Source organism: Lynx canadensis, chromosome B1, assembly GCF_007474595.2.
Source record: "Lynx canadensis isolate LIC74 chromosome B1, mLynCan4.pri.v2, whole genome shotgun sequence".
Taxonomy (NCBI): domain Eukaryota; kingdom Metazoa; phylum Chordata; class Mammalia; order Carnivora; family Felidae; genus Lynx; species Lynx canadensis.
In genome coordinates this window covers 186,959,761-186,978,026 of record NC_044306.2, presented here as the reverse complement: position 1 = coordinate 186,978,026, position 18,266 = coordinate 186,959,761, and positions in this window count along the sequence as shown.

The window sequence follows — 18,266 nt, the reverse complement described above, 5'->3', positions numbered from 1 at the left end:
CACTTTGGAGTTTTGTCTCCCAAGCTGTCCTAGTTGAATTGAGGGAAACTATATATATATAATATATAATATTATTGAGGGAATTGAGGGAAACTATATATAATATATAATATATAATATATAATATATAATATATAATATATAATATATATAATATATAATATATAATATATATAATATATATATATAATATATAATATATAATATATAATATATAATATATAATATATAATATAAATATATATTATAATATAAAATATATAATATATAAATATTATATAAATATATATTATATATATAATATATATATTTTTTCTTTTCCTCAAAGAAGGGCCCAACAGTCATCTTGCTTTAAAAAGAGGTGACACAGGGGAGCCTGGGTTAAGCCGACTTCAGCTCAGGTCATGATCTTGTGGTCCACGAGTTCAAGCCCCACGTGGGGCTCCGTGCTGACAGCCCAGAGCCTGGACCCTGCTCCAGATTCGGCATCTCCGTCTCTGCCCCTCCCTCACTGGCACTCTGTCTCTCTCCCTTCTCTCTCTCAAAAGTAACACAAATTCTTCTCTCTCTCAAAGTTCACAATTTTTTTTTTTTTAAAGAGGTGGCACAAGTGATCTGAAGGACAGAAATGAAGTCTCTGCATTGAGAACAGGCAACGCTCCATGACTTGAGGGATCAAAGTCCAGATCCGTTGGGATGATAAAAACACAACTGGTGACTTCCTGGGCTGAAGGGGTAGGAGAGTCCTGCACTGCGCTGAATTCAAGCCCGTTCATTTCATTCTGGCACTCTCCATTCAGTTTCAGTAGTGACTATGCACTGCTAACCCATGGCAGAATCTACCTCTAAATGGCCGCCTCTCGATGATAAATGTCCAGGGATGTTCAGATAAGACAGAAACAGAAAGAGACAGTTTATGAATCTCTTTAGGGAAATTACTGATTGTGTTACTGGTCTTCGGTAAAATATAAATAATTAAATCAACAGCTCAAGAACCTCGCTAGCCACATGTTATGAAAACGTCAAGTTCTTAGATCTGAAAGGGCAAACTACAAGAACACCATGCTTCATAAAGAGACAGACTTGGGTTTGAATCCTGGTTCCACCCCTTGCTACTCAAGGGACTTGCTGATACATTATTTTTAACATCTTTATGCCTCAGTTTATCTATAAAATGAAAGTCGTGTTGACACCGAATGTTGAAAGGGTTAAAAAAAGACCATGTTAGTAAAGCACACAGTGGGTACACAAGATACATTCCACCTGTGCCAACTTGTTCACACCTTTCACCCCTGAGGGTTTTCCAACAGTATTCATGACTCAGACTCTACCTGTGCCATAGACTGTGTTCCCTCCATCCCCAATGTGATGCTATTTGGAGGTGGGGCCTATGAAGCCTAATCCCCAGTGTGATGCTATTTGGAGGTGGGGCCTATGAGAGGTACTTAGGTCCTAAGGATGGAGTCCTAATGAATGGGATTAGTGCCCTTATAAATGAGACCCCAGATAGTTCTCTTGCCCCTTCCACCAAGAACCAGGAAGCAGGCCTTCATGGGACACTGAATCGGCCAGCACCTTGATATTGGACTTCCCGGCTTCCAACACCGTAAGAAATAAATGTTTGTTGTTTAAGCCACCCAGTCTACGGTATTTTTGTTACAATGTCCCGAGCTAAGACAATCTGGTTACAGAGATAAGGTCTTTTAAGAGAATGAGAATCCTTAAGACAAGATCCTGAAGAAATGTTCTGGGACCCTAGGTTATTCCTAAGAAAGAGGATTTACGTTTAAAAAGTGGCAACAAAGCGTCTTGAAGTTGAGGACTTAAAGAAAATTACAGCACTAAATTTGTAAGGAAATTCATATTTGTATTTTTAAAATGCAAACTAAAAGAAAAGCTTTTAGGGGAAAAAAAAAGATACGATTCCTCTTCAAAATAGGTTTGCAAAACTCAGAAGGCAAAGTAAATACACACTTAAAACAGGGTACCGGAATCTATTGTCCTGAAAATTGTTAAGAACGAAGTCAGTTTGATATGCTGGAGAGAACACAAGATGGCAGCCCAGAGAGTTCTGTCTTAAGTCAACCACTACCACCTGGGTCACCTTTGGTAAGTCATTGCCCCATCCCCTTGAGAGTCTGCTCATCTGTTAAATGACTGAATTAGGTAAGATAATCCCAACAGATCCCGTAAGATCCAGCATTTTTTATGCTTCCGTGGCCCAAAGTTCACAAGACTGAGAGAGCAGTGGTAAGTGCCATAGGACTCACATTTTCATTTCTAGACACAACTGGAGGTTTCTGGAGTTGAGGTGCTACACCTAAGCTAGAGGGGAGAACACAGAGTGAACCTATGAAAGAATAAATACCAGGAGTGAGGGGGGGAAATACAACAGAAAGGGGAAAGGGGAGGATTTTCTCTGTGGCATAGTAACTGACACTGACAATGAGTCTCTTGGTTAAGAAGAAAGATGGAGACGAATCTGTGGAGGAGTGTAGGGCACAGAGGGCATACCTACACAAAACTCAGGAATCTTATGATTCATTGTCATAGGGGGAGGGGAGTTCAGATTAAGAGTGGGGACTGGAAGAGTCCTGGAGACAGGAGATTCCCATTGAGTTTCACAGGGGTAACATTACCTGTCAAGGTCATTCAATTCATCATAGGCCTAGGATCAGAACCAAGATCCTTGGCTATTGACCTGAAGAGCCCCTTTTGCTGGGGATTCTACAGATTGGTTCCTAGAGAGAAAGCTGCGGTGCCCATGCAAGGAAGGGTCGCTGAAAATGTCCACTTCTCCGGAGCATGAGTAATGGCCTTGCAATCCATAGATTTGTCCCTAAACATTGGTTCGAACCATGGTTAATCCATAACTCGTCTTCAGAATAACACGGTGCTGAAATCATCTCAGAGAGATGTACAAATAGGCTACTCTACAGGATCGGAGCGAGAAGACATGCGTGAGGACCTCTTTGGACTACGTGCCGTACTGTTTGTAGCCTGTTAGTCCATTGGTCAGTGCGTGCCATTGATGGCCATGATATCTTCCTCTTGCTACAGAGTAGACTGTTCCTCATAACCTCAACCACCTGAAAATCGAATGCTACTTCTCACCCAATGGTCAAGGTGCACCTATGTGACCAGATGTGCCCCAATCCATGCTATATTACCAGAAAAGAAAAATAAAAACACCGTTGAGGTCAGCAGTGGCATCCTCATAGCCAAAAATTTGTGTTTAGTAGCACAAACTCTACATTCATTTGACTGTCATTTTAGCCCATTTTTCCCCAGACTTGATATCATCCAATGCTAATGTGCATTTATTCCAAGATGCACATCTTTCCACATTCTGTCATCTGAAATTTTATGTCATATCTAAATGTCTAAAATTGGTGTGGGGGCATTTGACAATCAATGGTATTTCGTATGTTAATTGGAAGTGTTTTTGTGATATATAAAGTAATTGTGTGCCATATAATTATGGTATCTTAGACTTCACGGAATGCAGTATTCAAAGTGGAAACAGAGAACTATTTCATCACTTATCTTCCCTAAACTACAGGATTCTCTCTCTCTCCTTCTCGCCCTCCCTTCCTCCCTCGTGTACACAAGGGCAACTTTCACTCTCATTCTCTCATCCTTTTCTTAGCTTACCTAACAAGTATCCGATGCCTGCTCTGTGACAAGCACTATGCTAAGCACCGGAGACATAACGATGAGCCAAAACAGAAGTGGTCCCTGTCCACATGAAGCTGATCAACTACTACGTCTCTGTACAGGTATTGACTAAGTAGGACAAAAACACACGTAAGGCCACAGGTATAGCAAAGTGCTTGACAGGAGAGCTTTATGGAGCTACAAAGGAGTCCAGAACAGAGTAATGACCTAGGCGGGAAGACTTCCCCGAGGAGGCGAAAAAGGAGCCGAGATACCATGCTTGAGAAGAAGTAAAGGCAAAGGCTGAAGGCAGAGCCTTTTTGTTCAGAGGGAATGACGTATCGAAAGGTCCTTTGGTAGTTGGAAGTAAAGCTTTGCGGAAGTCATGCTGCTGGAGCCCAGAAAACAAGGGGAGGTGATGCAGAGGTGGGGCGAGTTGGGTCAGGAGTCAGACGATGGCAGGACTCTGTCTTTATCTTATGAAAATTTGAAGGCATTGAAGAGGTCAAACCAAGGGGATGGGGTGGGAGAGGGAAGACGCTTCGATCAAAAACAGCATTCTAGTGGTCCAGATGGGAACCGATAGAGAAATACAGACTTGGGGCCGCTCGTCTTCCTGGCTCAGCCACAGACCTCAGCTCTGCAGTACAGCACTTTCCATAGCCTGGACACAGACCTGCAGTGACAGCCCGGGAGCAACACCCAGAGAAGGAGGTCAGAATGTATTCAATAAAGGTTCCCGCTGCAGAAGGGAGACAGCCGGGAGCAAAGCAGGACAGAGAAGGGCGCGGGGCATGCACCAGGAGAGGAGAAGGCATGGCCCGTATGGTCGGCCGGGTCTGGCCCGGGGGGGGGGGGGGGGGTTATGTGCCCAGTCTGGCCCTTCCTCTGAACATTCCAACGCTGCGAAAGTACCTCTCGCTCGGTCCTCTTCAGAGGTCCTGGGGATCTCACACCCAACTTGTGGAAGATAAAAGTTGATTTGAAGCCCGAACGAAAAGTGCTCTTTATCTAAAGGGAACACAAAGGGTCCTTAGGAGCTTTTTTCTGTTTTTTTTTTCCCCTTGGCAGATATTGACTTACAAACCGATCTTACTCCACGGGTTGGAATGTATCTATTTCCAGCTCTTGTACACCTGCCCTATGAATTGCAATTTGATGAAGCCACATGAACAACTAATAAAGTCTCAGTGTAAAAACGCTATATGTTCTTAGGAAGGGAAAACATAAAACTTCAATCCATGTTTTATTAAAATCCCCAGGTAAGCACAGTTTACAAAGCCAAACGCCAATACCTATAACTCTCCCCCATGATAATGTTAGCCGTAGAGTAACTGCTATCTCTAGCTGCATTCGCGTTTGGTTGCCCTTCAGAAGCACTGAAGATCTAACTCCTAATGGCTTTTGATATAAAAACAGTCTCTGATTGACAGAATCTAATCACTAGAAGGGCAGCAAACAAAAGCTGGGCAAAACACAGTTCCCTGCTAATTTTTTTTTACCCTTGCAACATCCATACGCATCTGATCACACAGTTGTGCAATTATTTGCTAACTGAAGATGTTATTATTCTGTTACTGTCTTAGAAAAATAGCAACCTTTCTTGGCAAAGATAAAAATATGTGGGTTCTTTTCCCGCAGTTTATATATCTTAAATCTTAGGTCATTTTTACAGCAGCTTTCTTCTGGACTCTCCCACCATTTATCTTTCCATTCTCAGCAAGGGCTAGTTTACTTAATACAGGAAGACCTTCACATAACTTTCTGGCATTAATTATTGTGGTGGCACAGACTCCCATGTGAAATATTTGCTGCAATGTGTCCCGCAGCCTATTAAACAAAAATACAGCGAAGGGAAAAAATGGAAGGCAAAACACTTCTGATGATTATTCACTACTGTAAAACAACTTTACATAATTAATCGAGAGTTCGACGGTAAAGCACAGTGCCTCTCCTACACAGCCTCGCACTAAGACGCTAATCTAAACCTTTTCCAGCTGTGCCCCCAAGTAAAGGAAGCAGGAAAGAGAGGCGGTCAAGGTTCTTATACAGGCTTCGTTCCGAGAACGAGGTCTGATTCTGTTCTTGCTAGGTCTCTTCTGGCAATGGAAGGGGATTAGGAAGCAATGTGAGTGACATTAAAATAATACAGCCCCAAAAAACCGATAAGCAGTTCTGAAGAGTCAATCAGCCCGTTAGGATGACAGGCGGTGAGATGCTGCACATTTCTGGGCTGACAGTGGATTCTAGCTTCCTTCTTCTCCCTCTCCTTGTGACTACAAACAACTCTCTGTAAACTTCCATTCTGAGAAGAAGTGAAGTGGGTAAGGCACAGACCAGGTCAATATTTTAAGGGACAGCTGTGGATTTAACTTAACGGGGGAACACGGACAAGATCTCTGTTGCAGAACACAACACCAAGTCTGTTTGGGAAGCAGTGGTGACCTCTTTGCAAACAGACTGTCACTTCGGTCTGGCTTTGGAGCATTTCACTGTGCATTACCCACTCCATCAGGAGCATCTGTGAAGTAAATTGGTAGAAACTGGTTGGGGCGCCTGGGTGGCTCAGTCCGTTGAGTGTCTGACTCTTGATTTCGGCTCAGGTCATGATCTCATGGTCATGAGATCAAGCCCTGCATTGGGCTCCGCACTGAGTGTGCAGCCTACTTAAGATTCTCTCTCTCTCTCTCTCTCTCTCTCTCTGTCTCTCTCTCTCCTCCTCCTCCTCCTCCTCCTCCTCTCTCCTACTCTTGTTCTATGTATCTCAAAAAAAAAAACAATGGTTGAAACTGGTCAGTTTATCTTACTGGGGCATATCTACACCTCCTCCCCCAATCCCTGGCCCCTCCTTAGCACGTCAAAAATGGGAAGGCCATGCCACCAGGAACCCAACATGGTGGCTGACAAAAAAGCCATCAATAAAAGTAGGTTAGTTCACTGGTTGGCTGAACGAACCAATCAAAGAAGGACATTGGAAGGCTCTCGTGATTCAAGGGGTGGCTCTGGAATTAACCAGACTTGGAGTCAAATAGCGGCCACTCACCTTATCAGTCTGTATTCCTGGCCAAGTCTTTAACCTCTGTCAACTTGAGTTGCCTCACTTACAAAATGGGTATATTCATAATATACACCTCACAGAACTGTAAGTGAAAGACTCATGCACGTGTCAACAAAATACTTATCTCAGTACCCAGAACGCAACAGACCCGTCGATAAATATTAACTTTCAAGGCGGCGTTGTGCAGTCTAGGGTATTTAAAATTGCCCCAGCAATTCAGAACCACCTTCAAAAGAAGAATTTAACGTTACCACCCCCATTTTTTCACTCACTCAGACCTCTCAGGTGATCCATTCATTTAACATCATCAAATGCCGACTGTATCCCTGCTCCGAGAATATGCATTGACTAAAACAAGGTCCCTGCCCTCATAGACATATTCTAGTGCAGAAAACAGGTAACACACACACACACACACACACACACACACACACCAAGAAATCGGCAACGTCATAAAGTAATGATGCATAAAAATCATTCATCCATTTCATGTATATTTATTTGATTACGTTCTACAAATCACTGAACTTATATATATATTTTTCTCATCACAGGATAAAGAAGTTTTGATAAACATACACCTAAAATATCAAGAAGTAAAAAGAGCCATGAAATGAGAACTGCCCACAAAGCCTCCTCAAGCAGGCTGCAGCCCATGACACTTGCCGAAGAAGTACGGCAATGCTGAAAATTGTGACTACAGACACATTCCAGGTTGGGGCAGGGTCTCCAAACACTGAAGAAAGATCTTGGTTTTAGAATAACACGGGGCTCCCAGGAGTGTTAATTTTTACTTGGCATCGTACGGAATTCCAGAGAACCACTCAGAGCCATCTGTTCGCCTATGATAATGAGGGGCAGGGGGTTTCTTGGGGGAATGTGCCAGGATATATGAAGAAGCAGTAGCAGAAGCAGGACCTTACCATTTTCAGAACAAATGGAGGCAACCCACCATCTATCCTGTCGGCTACCTGTAAAAGTCCCGGCTGCCACCCTTTCTTTCTCCTGTGACTACAAAATGAGTCCACTCAATAATGATAGACTTTAATTAGGATTGTCTCCTTTAAAAAAAAAAAAAAAAGGTGAAAACTTTCTGTCCCTTCTCTGGAGCTCTTGGGCCAATGCATCCATGTAGGGACTTTACCAGCTGCCATCAGGACATTTGCTTCCCATACATGTTAAAGTCTTGACGAAAACAAAAGGGCACCAATTATACACTCATGGACTCAGGCACACACACACACACACACACACACACACACACACACACATGCAAACATATACTGGAGGCTCTCATTCAAGGCCTTCAACACAGCTTTTCATCCCCACGCAAGCAGAGTAAATAAGGCAGTTTGAGCCCAAGAAGGAATGTGCCAGAGTCCCTTGGCTTTCTAGCCTGTGGACTCGAGGGAGAGTCATCTGGGACCACTGGAAGGCTGTGCAGAGACTGCTCTCTTGTGTCCACGAGGTACTGGACTTTCTCCCTGAACTCCTCTGACTTACAGTCACTAAACTGACTCACAGAACTCGAGTTCTGTCACGCTCGAATCCTGATTTCAGTCAACTCAGGGCCTATAGGGAAATGGCAGAAAGAGGATGAATCACCACAAGTTGGTGGCAGCAGCTGTAGGTGGAATCTGTGGCAAGCTTGGACCGTTTGTGAGCAAGGGTCGCCTCTTTAAGGACAGTTGGCGTTAGGTGCCATATATAATCTATTCTGGAGGTTGCTGGCTGATGAAGGTATGGGAAAACTGCCAACTTAGCATCTGAACGGCAGTTATGAGTGGGAACAAGCATTTTAATTTACATTCAAATTCTGTTTTCAAGTTAACGACATATCTCACGTGCAATCTGGCAAAAGGCCGTTTGTGCACGTAACCTTTCTGCTCCCTAAAATAGAAATCTGGGTTTCTATTACACCTTTCATACTCCGGGCCCCCTCGCAGGAGCACTGAGAAAACAGTGAGAGAGCAGCTCGTCAACAAAATGGAGCTGCCTTCATGCATCCAACGGGTCGTAGAAAGCGGGAAATATTTTCGTGAAGAGTGTCAAGTGTGGGTAAAGCTAAAACACCTGTGTACATAGAGGTGAGCAAAAGTATGTTGCAGACCGGCCGACCTCATTCAAGCAAGTTGGTAATTTCTAGGTGCAAGGGGTGATACTAGGAGAGCCTATTGTCAAGAAATACAGCTCAGCTCTCACCAGTTGACCCGACAGTCTTAGGCTCTTGACCCATTACTCAGACTGAACAAATGATTTCTGCTGTTCACTCTTAACCTCCCTCCCACGTCAGCACCTACCTGCGCTCCTACCTGTGAAATATTCTCCGGCCATTGCCGGCCCATCTCGATGGGACTCTCCTCTGCCCCAGCTCCCTGATGGCCACCCTGGTACTGAGCTGCTCTTCGGCTCTGAAGCTGTGCTTCACAGCAGTTTCCAGATCTGGATCACTTGTCCTGTCCTCAAGCCTGGCTGATTAATTAGCCACCATAGCCCATTAGTGTCCCTAAACCTGGTAAAATATCAAAAAAGGAGAACCTACCCAAACTTCGTGAAATCTTTAATCATTCCGAAGGTGAGACAGGAAAGACTAATCAGATACTATTTTTGAAAACAATACACGTATATATTTTTTTGTACATTCAAAATATACAGTGGGTCCCACTGGGCTATCAATGAATTCATTTGCAGCCTTCCTTTGGAGCCCTGCTTTAATGACTGGGAACCAACGTTTCGCGATTGAGCAATCATTGCCACGTCAACAGTTCATTCTTCCCACTTTTTTTGTTTCTACAAATGCAATCACATAATTAATCTTATGAGGAAAGAATTTTAACGGGTTGCTCAGTGGGTAAGGTTCACTCGTTTGGTCCCAGTTCTGTTTGAGCATCCACTGCCATGCAAAACTCTCTGGTAGGCATTGCGGAAGCAAGAGACAAGAGGATGGGGCATGTCTCTTGCCCGCTGGTGGAGTTGACATTCCAAATTCCCACAAATTCTCAGTTAGCAGAGTATTAGCTAATTAATTTTCATTTTGCCATGTGTTGGGTAGTACAAACTTTTCCCTAAAATTGTAGTTTCAAGTCCAAGTTCGGTATCAGCTGAAAAATCAATGAATTTATCATCACCACAAACTCTTCTTCTGGCTAAATTCCCCTATCCAACTCCAGTCTCAACACTTCCTCCCCGATGCCTCCCCTCTCTCTCCCGCCCCGGTATGGTTTCGTCACCCTACCCTCCTGTCCATCATCCCTTTGTACTTGTGGCTCACAATCTAGCAAGAGTTCACAGATGGTCATCTTTGCATGACTGCTACCCGAATGGACTGCAATCTCCCTGAGACGTGGTCCGGCTTTCTAGAACGGTCCCCTCGCAGAGCTATAGGGCATAAAATAGCAAAGAATGACTTGAAACCGGAGTCCTGGCGTTCACGGATTCCCTCACAGTCCTCATGGGAATACCCTTCCCCCCCTTGTCCACGCAAGCCATCGCCATTACTATTCCTGCGAGAGCAAATTCAATAAACAATTAATTGTTGGCAAAAGGAAATGCAATTGTGCGTATCCCATGCCTGGACATTTAGTCAGTCAATTCATACCTAAGAAAGTCACAGTTGTGAAGCACTGTTATGATGCCAAGAATTAATTACCCCCAAATAAGTTCTTGGGGAGAGACCAACTTTCCCTCATCAACATTCAAGGCAGATGCCACCACACAAAGGGAAAGAGGAAGAAAAAGCCCGAAGCCTGAATAGGAAAGAACATTAAAAAAGAAAGTAGGGAAATAAAAGAAGTATATTATAGCAGCCACACGCCTTCTTCTTCACGCAATGCTGTAGGATGATGTGCCTGCAGGGAATGGTCCAAGACCCCATTCCTAGTATCAAGTGTCTGATGTTTCTAAACCAAGAGAAAATTAAATATTTTTTTTTTCCTGGAAAGAGAGTTTCTCCTTACTGCAGGAACAGAACAAAGTAAATAAGAATAAAGCTGAGCTCACAGATACGGGTGCAAAAACGCCCACTGAAGCCAGCATGAACACGAGGCTCTCTCTGCACCTCGGGCTCTCACCTAGGACCTTTCTCTGGGTCACTTATGGATGGAGGTGGATGAAGCAAGATGCTGAAGAGGCAGGTTGTGGCAGGCCCAGGAGCCATCAGAGCCACTCTCTGAACATGCAGATCTTTGGCTGTGTGCATTCATTCTCTATTGTTACATACCTAATTACCGAAACTTTGGTGTCTTACACAGCACACATTTATTATCTCAGTTTCTGAAAGTCAGCAGTTGGGCACATCTCAGCTGGATCCTCTGCTGAGGGTCTCACAAGGCTTTCGTCAAGGTGCTGGCCAGCCTGTGCCCTCATCTGGAGCTTAAGGTCCTCTCCCAGACTCAATCAGATCGTTGGCAGTTCTCAGTTTCTTGAGACTGCAAGACTGAGACTCTCGGCTCCCAGGGGGCCATAGCCAGGTCACAACGCGGCTGGCTGTTTCATCACAGCCAGAAGGAGAGTGTCTGTCTCCTTGGAAGGACGCTTTTTAAGTGCTCTCACCTGATTAAGCCAGACCCACCCAGTATGATCTCTCTTTTAATTAATTCAGAATTAGCTGACTTGGGACCTTAATTACATCCATCAAATCCCTTCTCCTTTTCCTTTTAATGCAACCTAATTATAGAAGTGGCATAGCATCCTATGCACAAGCCTTGACCACAGTCAAGGGGATGGGATTATACAGGGCACATACACCAGGGAGTAGAAGGCTTGGGAGCCCTTGCAAAATTCTGTCTGATGCAATGCTGCAATTCTCTTTTGGCCTTTACAGCTTATTTCTGTAGTGTACAAGGAAATAGGGGAAAAGGGGAGGGGAAAGTAGGCAAAAAAACCCACTCTGTGGTCAGGGTTACTGGGCCAAACCCTATGAAATCAATAATATTTCATTGGGTGTTTTTTTTTTTTTTGGCCAACAGAAATAGACAATATGCAATGAGCAGAAGATATATATGCGTGTGTGTGTTTCTCTATATGTATGTGATCATAGATAGATCGATCGATCGATCGATCAGATCTAGGGATAGGCCCAGATGGGATAGGTACAGACAGACATGGAATCAGTCTTTTTCATAAAGTGACATCTTCCAAAGCACTCTGTCACAGCACTCTGCCCACAAGTACTCTTTTCAGTCTGGTGCATATTATGTGTATTTGAGCTGAGATTTCAGCGGCTTTAGGGGTAAGACAGTTATGATTTGTTCTCCATTCTAATAGGTCCTCTTTCTCATCTCCACCGTCCTATCTGCAGCAACAATGGAGTCCCAAGGAAGGGAGGAACAGGATGAAACTCATTCGAGATCAGGCTTTCCTCACGACTTCAGTGGCTCGGAGCTATTCTCAGTTCACGGTGGCATATGCGTGTCTGTATGTGTGCGAGGGTGTTGTGCTCGTACGTACGTGCACTTGGGAGACTCTGGAAGGAAATGCCTCCCAAGTACTTGTCACTTCTGACGAGAATGAATTAAGTCAAGTCTAACAGACAATCCATGCAATTCATACAAAGCTATCCAGAGAAAGCCTCTCCCAGAGCAGAAAAATAAAGCACAACTGAACTAAATTAATGTTTATTTTGTAAAGTGGGAAAACTTCCAGAAGACATCACATGTGAACTTGGAGTGCACATGCCGGTTTCACTGCCAACAGTCACGAAAAGAGGTGAGATTGAACTCCATGGACAAGCCCTGGAACATTTCAAATGCATGAGTTGTTTGCAGGTTGATAAGACACGCACAAATATGCGATCGTGTGTACTTTGGGTTGATAAAACCTCTGCCAACAGACCTCAGCATCTGCAGCATGAAGAGGAAATTATGAGCCTAAAATGTCAGAATTCCACCAATTGTTAAAGTAAGGAAACAGTCTGTAAGTGTTCTGAAAACTGGAAGCCGTTATTTGAGTACAAATCTGTCGGAAGCATGAATTGGAGTCAGAACCACCAATACTTATGAGCATTTCGAGGGCCCACGTTAAGTGAAAATTGAACATTGACTGAAAAGTTGGGTTGCAGTTGTCGTGTGAGGGGAAGTGGGAAGAGATGAGGAAAAGGCAGCATTTCTTCACTTAAACAAATGTTTGAACAAAACAGCCACATGTAACCTCAGTTTTCTCAGTGACGTCCTGTGTGACCAAAGGCAAGTTACTTCTCCTCTCTCGGCCTCAGTTTCACAAATGTTCATTCATTTAACAAACATGTACTGGATGCAAAGCGGAGGCCAGGTACTGGTCTCCTTACTCTCAGTGTATTCAGAGAGATCAGCACAGCCCGAAGGGGCAACACGGGGGAGAAGTCATCAAACATTTGTGTGGGGCAAGGAAAACTCAGGACCTCACAAAAGACCCCCCTCTGAAATCAGAAGACCCACGAACATGAGTGTATTATTGGAAACTAGACATGCACCAACAGAATTTTTGAGTTCTTTCAACTTTGGCTACTTGTTCAAATTGTGGCGAAATATACTGAAGCTCAAAAACAAAAACAAACAAACAAACAAAAAACCAAAACAAAACAAAGAAAGAATAATACACTGCAATCACACCAGAGAATGATTTATACCAATATCACTAAATGGTCGGTAGACTTAGATGTCAGGGACCTTGAACGACATCCACAGAGGGCTTGTTTGTTTGTTTGTTTTTGTCAACATTCTTTGTCTTGGGGCCAGCCTTACATATAAGCTGAAGAGGCATCTAAAGGATAACTGGAGGCACCCCCTCTTATTGGTCCAGCCATTGTGACAGGAAATCCCATCGTTCTCCTTCTGGTGGAGGGGAAGGGGTGGAGGGGAACCTGGGGGTTCCAGGTGAGGAAGCTATGGGAGCAGAAAGCAAGAGCACAGACGTGGCAAAGTCAAATGGCTGCAGACATCAGGGCAGCAACATGGGTGAATGAAGACCCCAAAGAGTGACGGAAGGACTGCGACATATTGGACATTTTGGGGGAGCTACCGCTCCGCTTCAGCTCACTGTGGACCTGGGAAGGTGCCCAGGGTACAGAAATCGTCTTTACCTTTTTCAAAGAAAATCCGAATTTCCGTGTAAAATCGTAAAGCCCTGGCAAACAATTTAACATTTGTAAACAGCATCTGTATCAAAGAAAACAACCAGGTAGCCAGTTGTGAGCTCTACAGTAAGCAGACCATAAAATGTTAAGACATTTCTATCTCCTAACAGGATACATGAAAGTATAATAACATAATAATATAATTCTTGGTAACTGAAAGGGCTCTATGGAAATGGATGGTGAGAATAAATCTTACTGGGAAAGCTGGGACCTCCACGGCACAAGAGGGAATTAAAGGGGAGCAAAGAGGGTCTCGCACAGAAAGATGGTGCACACCAGAGAGAACAAAAGGAAGATGATACAAATAAGCAGAGACAGAGAGAGACAAGAAGCATACAGAGAAAGAGGGAGAGGAGTGGAGGGAAGCAGAGGGAGAGAGAGCATGCACAGAAACAAAGAAGGAACGAAGGCAGAAATGGGCATTTCAGGGAAGTAAACATAATTTCTCGAAGGTTTCACTTAGAAGAATCTAGTAAAATAGCTTTTAGAAACTTTTACTGACAATAATGTCATCATTTGTAAGGGCATTCAATTTATTTTGAGAAAGAGAGAGAGAGAGAGCATGAGCAGGGGCAGAGAGAGAGGGAGACAGAGAGAGAGAGAGAGAGAGAGAGAGAGAGAGAGAATCCCAAGCAGGCTCCACGCTGTCAGCACAGAGCCTGACACAGGGCTTGATCTCACAAACTGTGAGATCATGACCTGAGCCAAAATCCACAGTCGGATACAACCGACTGAGCAACCCAGGTGCCCCAATTCAAATACTTTATGAGGCTGAACTTCTGAGTTGTGTTAGAGATGAATGGGGCCCCAGAAGGAAACTGGTTACTCCTGGAATTAAGTATTTAACAGATAGGAAATATGTCTGTGGACATATCTGAGAGTATGATGGTATTGAGACAAATATTACTTTTCCATTGAAAAACACTTGGAGTTAAAAGGATAAAATGTACATAAATGTGTGTTAACCCTTCAGAGGAAAAAAAAAAGGAGAGTTCATAACCATTCGGGGTACAATCTTATATGTGAACACATAGGCACCCCATCTCTGAAATACATATTCAGCTGGCAGCCCTGAAAATTCCAGAACCCTAGGGGTCAAGTTGTAGCATTATAAAAATGATAAACTACCATTCGTGAAAATAATTTTCCATTTATGAAGAAAATTAAGGGACTAGCCCACTCCTGAGGTATGAATATAAATAGATATTTATAGCAATCATGTGCTCCTTCCAAACATTATTTCAATTTTGACAAAATCCATTGGGATTTAGACCCAACTATTTCAATAAAGACTCGATATGAAACTATTCTCGGTTCTTCTCCTCTTTTTTTTTTTTTTTTCCCTCTCTGAACAGGTACAAGTTTCCTTTTTCTTTATTATTTTTTTTTCTTTTTTTAACAAGAGTCAGTAAAAGTGTTTAAAATGTCACAAGTTACTTTTTCAAATTTCTATCCAGATAAGTCATATTTTGAAAACGACAACTAGTCTTTCTGCACATAGCAATTTTAGAGAGTTTTATAGCTTATTCAACTGAATCCAGAGGGTGGATGGGTGAGGGTTTGGACGTGGGGTGAGGGAGGTGGGAGGGGGGCAAATCGTGCCGTATACCGCCCATAAATGCCAATCAACCTCCGTGGCATAGCTCTCCATTTTTCAAATGTCACTAAGTCTTCCATTAAAAAACAAAAAAAAAAAAATCTATGGGCCAAGCGACTGTACGGTTCTCATTCTTCATGATCTCATTTTCAAATGTTCCTGATCTCTCATTCCTTGCTTATGTTTTCTGATGGAGTGACACAACCTTTAGCACGTCCCGCTTCATATCTCAAAATGTCTGAGAAAGCCATACCGATACTATGGTTTGGTTTTTTTTGTTTGTTTGTTTTTGTTTTGTTTTTTTTTTACCATTGGAGGATATTCCCCAACTGGGACCATCAACCCATGCTTAGGTTTTCTTTTGTCCAATCAAAAAATTTCTAATCAAGAAAGGCACACGACATTGTAAACAATACAGACAAGCAAAAAATGAAATCAAAACATTACAAAAATGTCTATGGCATCAGCCATGGATATCTAGATATGCATTTTTGGTGCATGGGTATATCGTTACACTTTTACTGTTTGGGCACACAATAGGATGATACTATCCTATTGATAATAATCAGATGATGCTTAATGTTGCACTTAAATTATTGTGAATACTGTTCAGTCAATCAACTATTACCTGGTTCCTAACAGCCAAATCAGACAATAACCATTGTATTTATTTTCCATAATATATTTAGTCAATCCGACTGTTCAAGGTTGTAAACACTGGGAAGAACATCTTTCCAATTAAATCTTTGTATATGTCCATAACTTCGTACAGGTACCTTTGTACATGTGTTAAGGTAGATCCCTACCAACAGCAGCAGCAACAACCGTACAGATAATATTTACTGAGGACTTACTTTGTGCCAGGCTGTGCCTCAGCACTTTACATACGTTATTCCATTTAATCCCTGCACCAATCCCAGTTTACCAGGTTAGAACACTGAGATACGATGAGGACAAGTAATGCACCCTCTAAGTAGTATTTCCACACCTCCTAGATCTGGCTGAATCCAAAATCCATTCTTTTACCCACCTGCACTATTTTACCACACTGGAGATGAAGTTTTCAGCTAAAACAATGTTCATGCTTCAAGATATTTGATGAAACTCAACAAACGGCCCTCCAGTTATGCCAATGTCCACTGTCTCTGTGTTCAGGGGAATGGTGTTCTCGGCTCGCCCAGACCCCTCCAGGAACACATTACCAACACCACCGACACCATTGAAACGCTGCCTTTAAGTTTGCTTTAACACCTCAGAAAGCGGGGCTATAAAAATAAGCAAAAGACCTGGGACTCAAATTGAACATAAAAGTTGTTGTAGATATTGTTTCTTGACAAACAGCCTCTCTAAACCACATAAATTGTCCAAAACCTCTTAAACCTTTGCTCTACATCACCCACATAGGACCGTAAAGGGAATATCGCAAAGGAACTACAGGCTAATTGAAAAATCATTCACTTGAGATGCCGTAAGGATCATGCTCCATTTCTGTGGATGTATACAGAAACTAGAAACACGTGGAGTCCCCCGGAACCAAGCAATTGGCTGATCAGCAAACTCAAAGGGAAATCATCTGCCTTTTTCTCCCTTGCATTGCTGGATGTGCCCTTAATAATTCATGGGAGATGCGCAAAAACACATAACTCTACCGGGGCGATCAGGTATCCAAACTCCTTCCACCCCTGAGCCCGGGCTTCTCCCCTTTCAAAGAAAAGCCGCCGCATTGACTGGGTGGGAGGCCAGTCTACCACCCAAGAGCTGATGTTTCTAAAACCTATTGTTCAAAGATCATTATCATGGTTTTCCATTAGCAAGACTAAGTAAATGCTTTCCTAAATAATCCTGTCAATGGTTTAAAAAATATATTTATTTTTGGAAGAAAGGCTCAATACGGTGCTGGCAGGGGGATTATATTGATCCTCATTTTGGAGGCTTTTTCCCCTCTGCTTTTTGGAGGGACAATTAATATTGACTGTACCTATCATTAATTTTCCACAGTCAGCAGGGGCTTTGAGGTTTTATAAGTATAATATCAATACAGACTGTCTTAGAAGCTCTTACTTATTTTATCTTTTCCTCCTGCATTCAATGTTCTCTACCCCCCAAGACAATACCTCACAGCTTTAAGGCAAGTGGCTACTAAAGAAAGGCATCCCAAGCTTGTAAGGAGGTGGGCTGTCTGTCTTTCTGGATCAGGATGTATATGGGAAATGCTGGGATTTCACAGATGTCCTGTCCTAGGGGGTCTCTGAGAGCAGAGACAGGAAAGGGAAAGGTAGACATAACAGGTGCACCACCACGCCGTTTTCTTCTCCCGCACCCCGGCGCACCATTCCGTACACCCCTTATCTCTGGGAAACTTCCGTGGAGTAGGCACCCCACCAAACAGGCATTTTTCTTCCCGGGGAAACATCAATACTCAGTGTAATTATAGTCTGTGTTCTCTCTCTCACACCTTTCAGAAACTCTCTATTCTTTCAAGAAGCCCTAGGAAAACACCACCAAAGATGCCAACAAAAGCTAGAATGCGGCCTCTGTGACTCTGCTCAGGCCAGCGCGGCCTGGTCACTGTTCCTGCCTCCCGCGATTGATCTCAAAGTTCCAGTCAGTTCCCCGGGCTTCTTGGTCCTCATCTGTCCCCCTTTCCCCTTTCAGACACACGAGCAACTGAGAGTCTGCTGGCTGGGCAGGAACATCCCTCCCCCAGCAATCTGTCCTCAGACAGGCCGACGATGCACGACGGCACTCAGGTTTTCCAAAGCCGTGGCTCAGAAGCACAGACATCCCCCACGAGCCTCTCTCCTGGGTGGATGTCTTACCAGGGATACCTCCTTTCCTTGCTC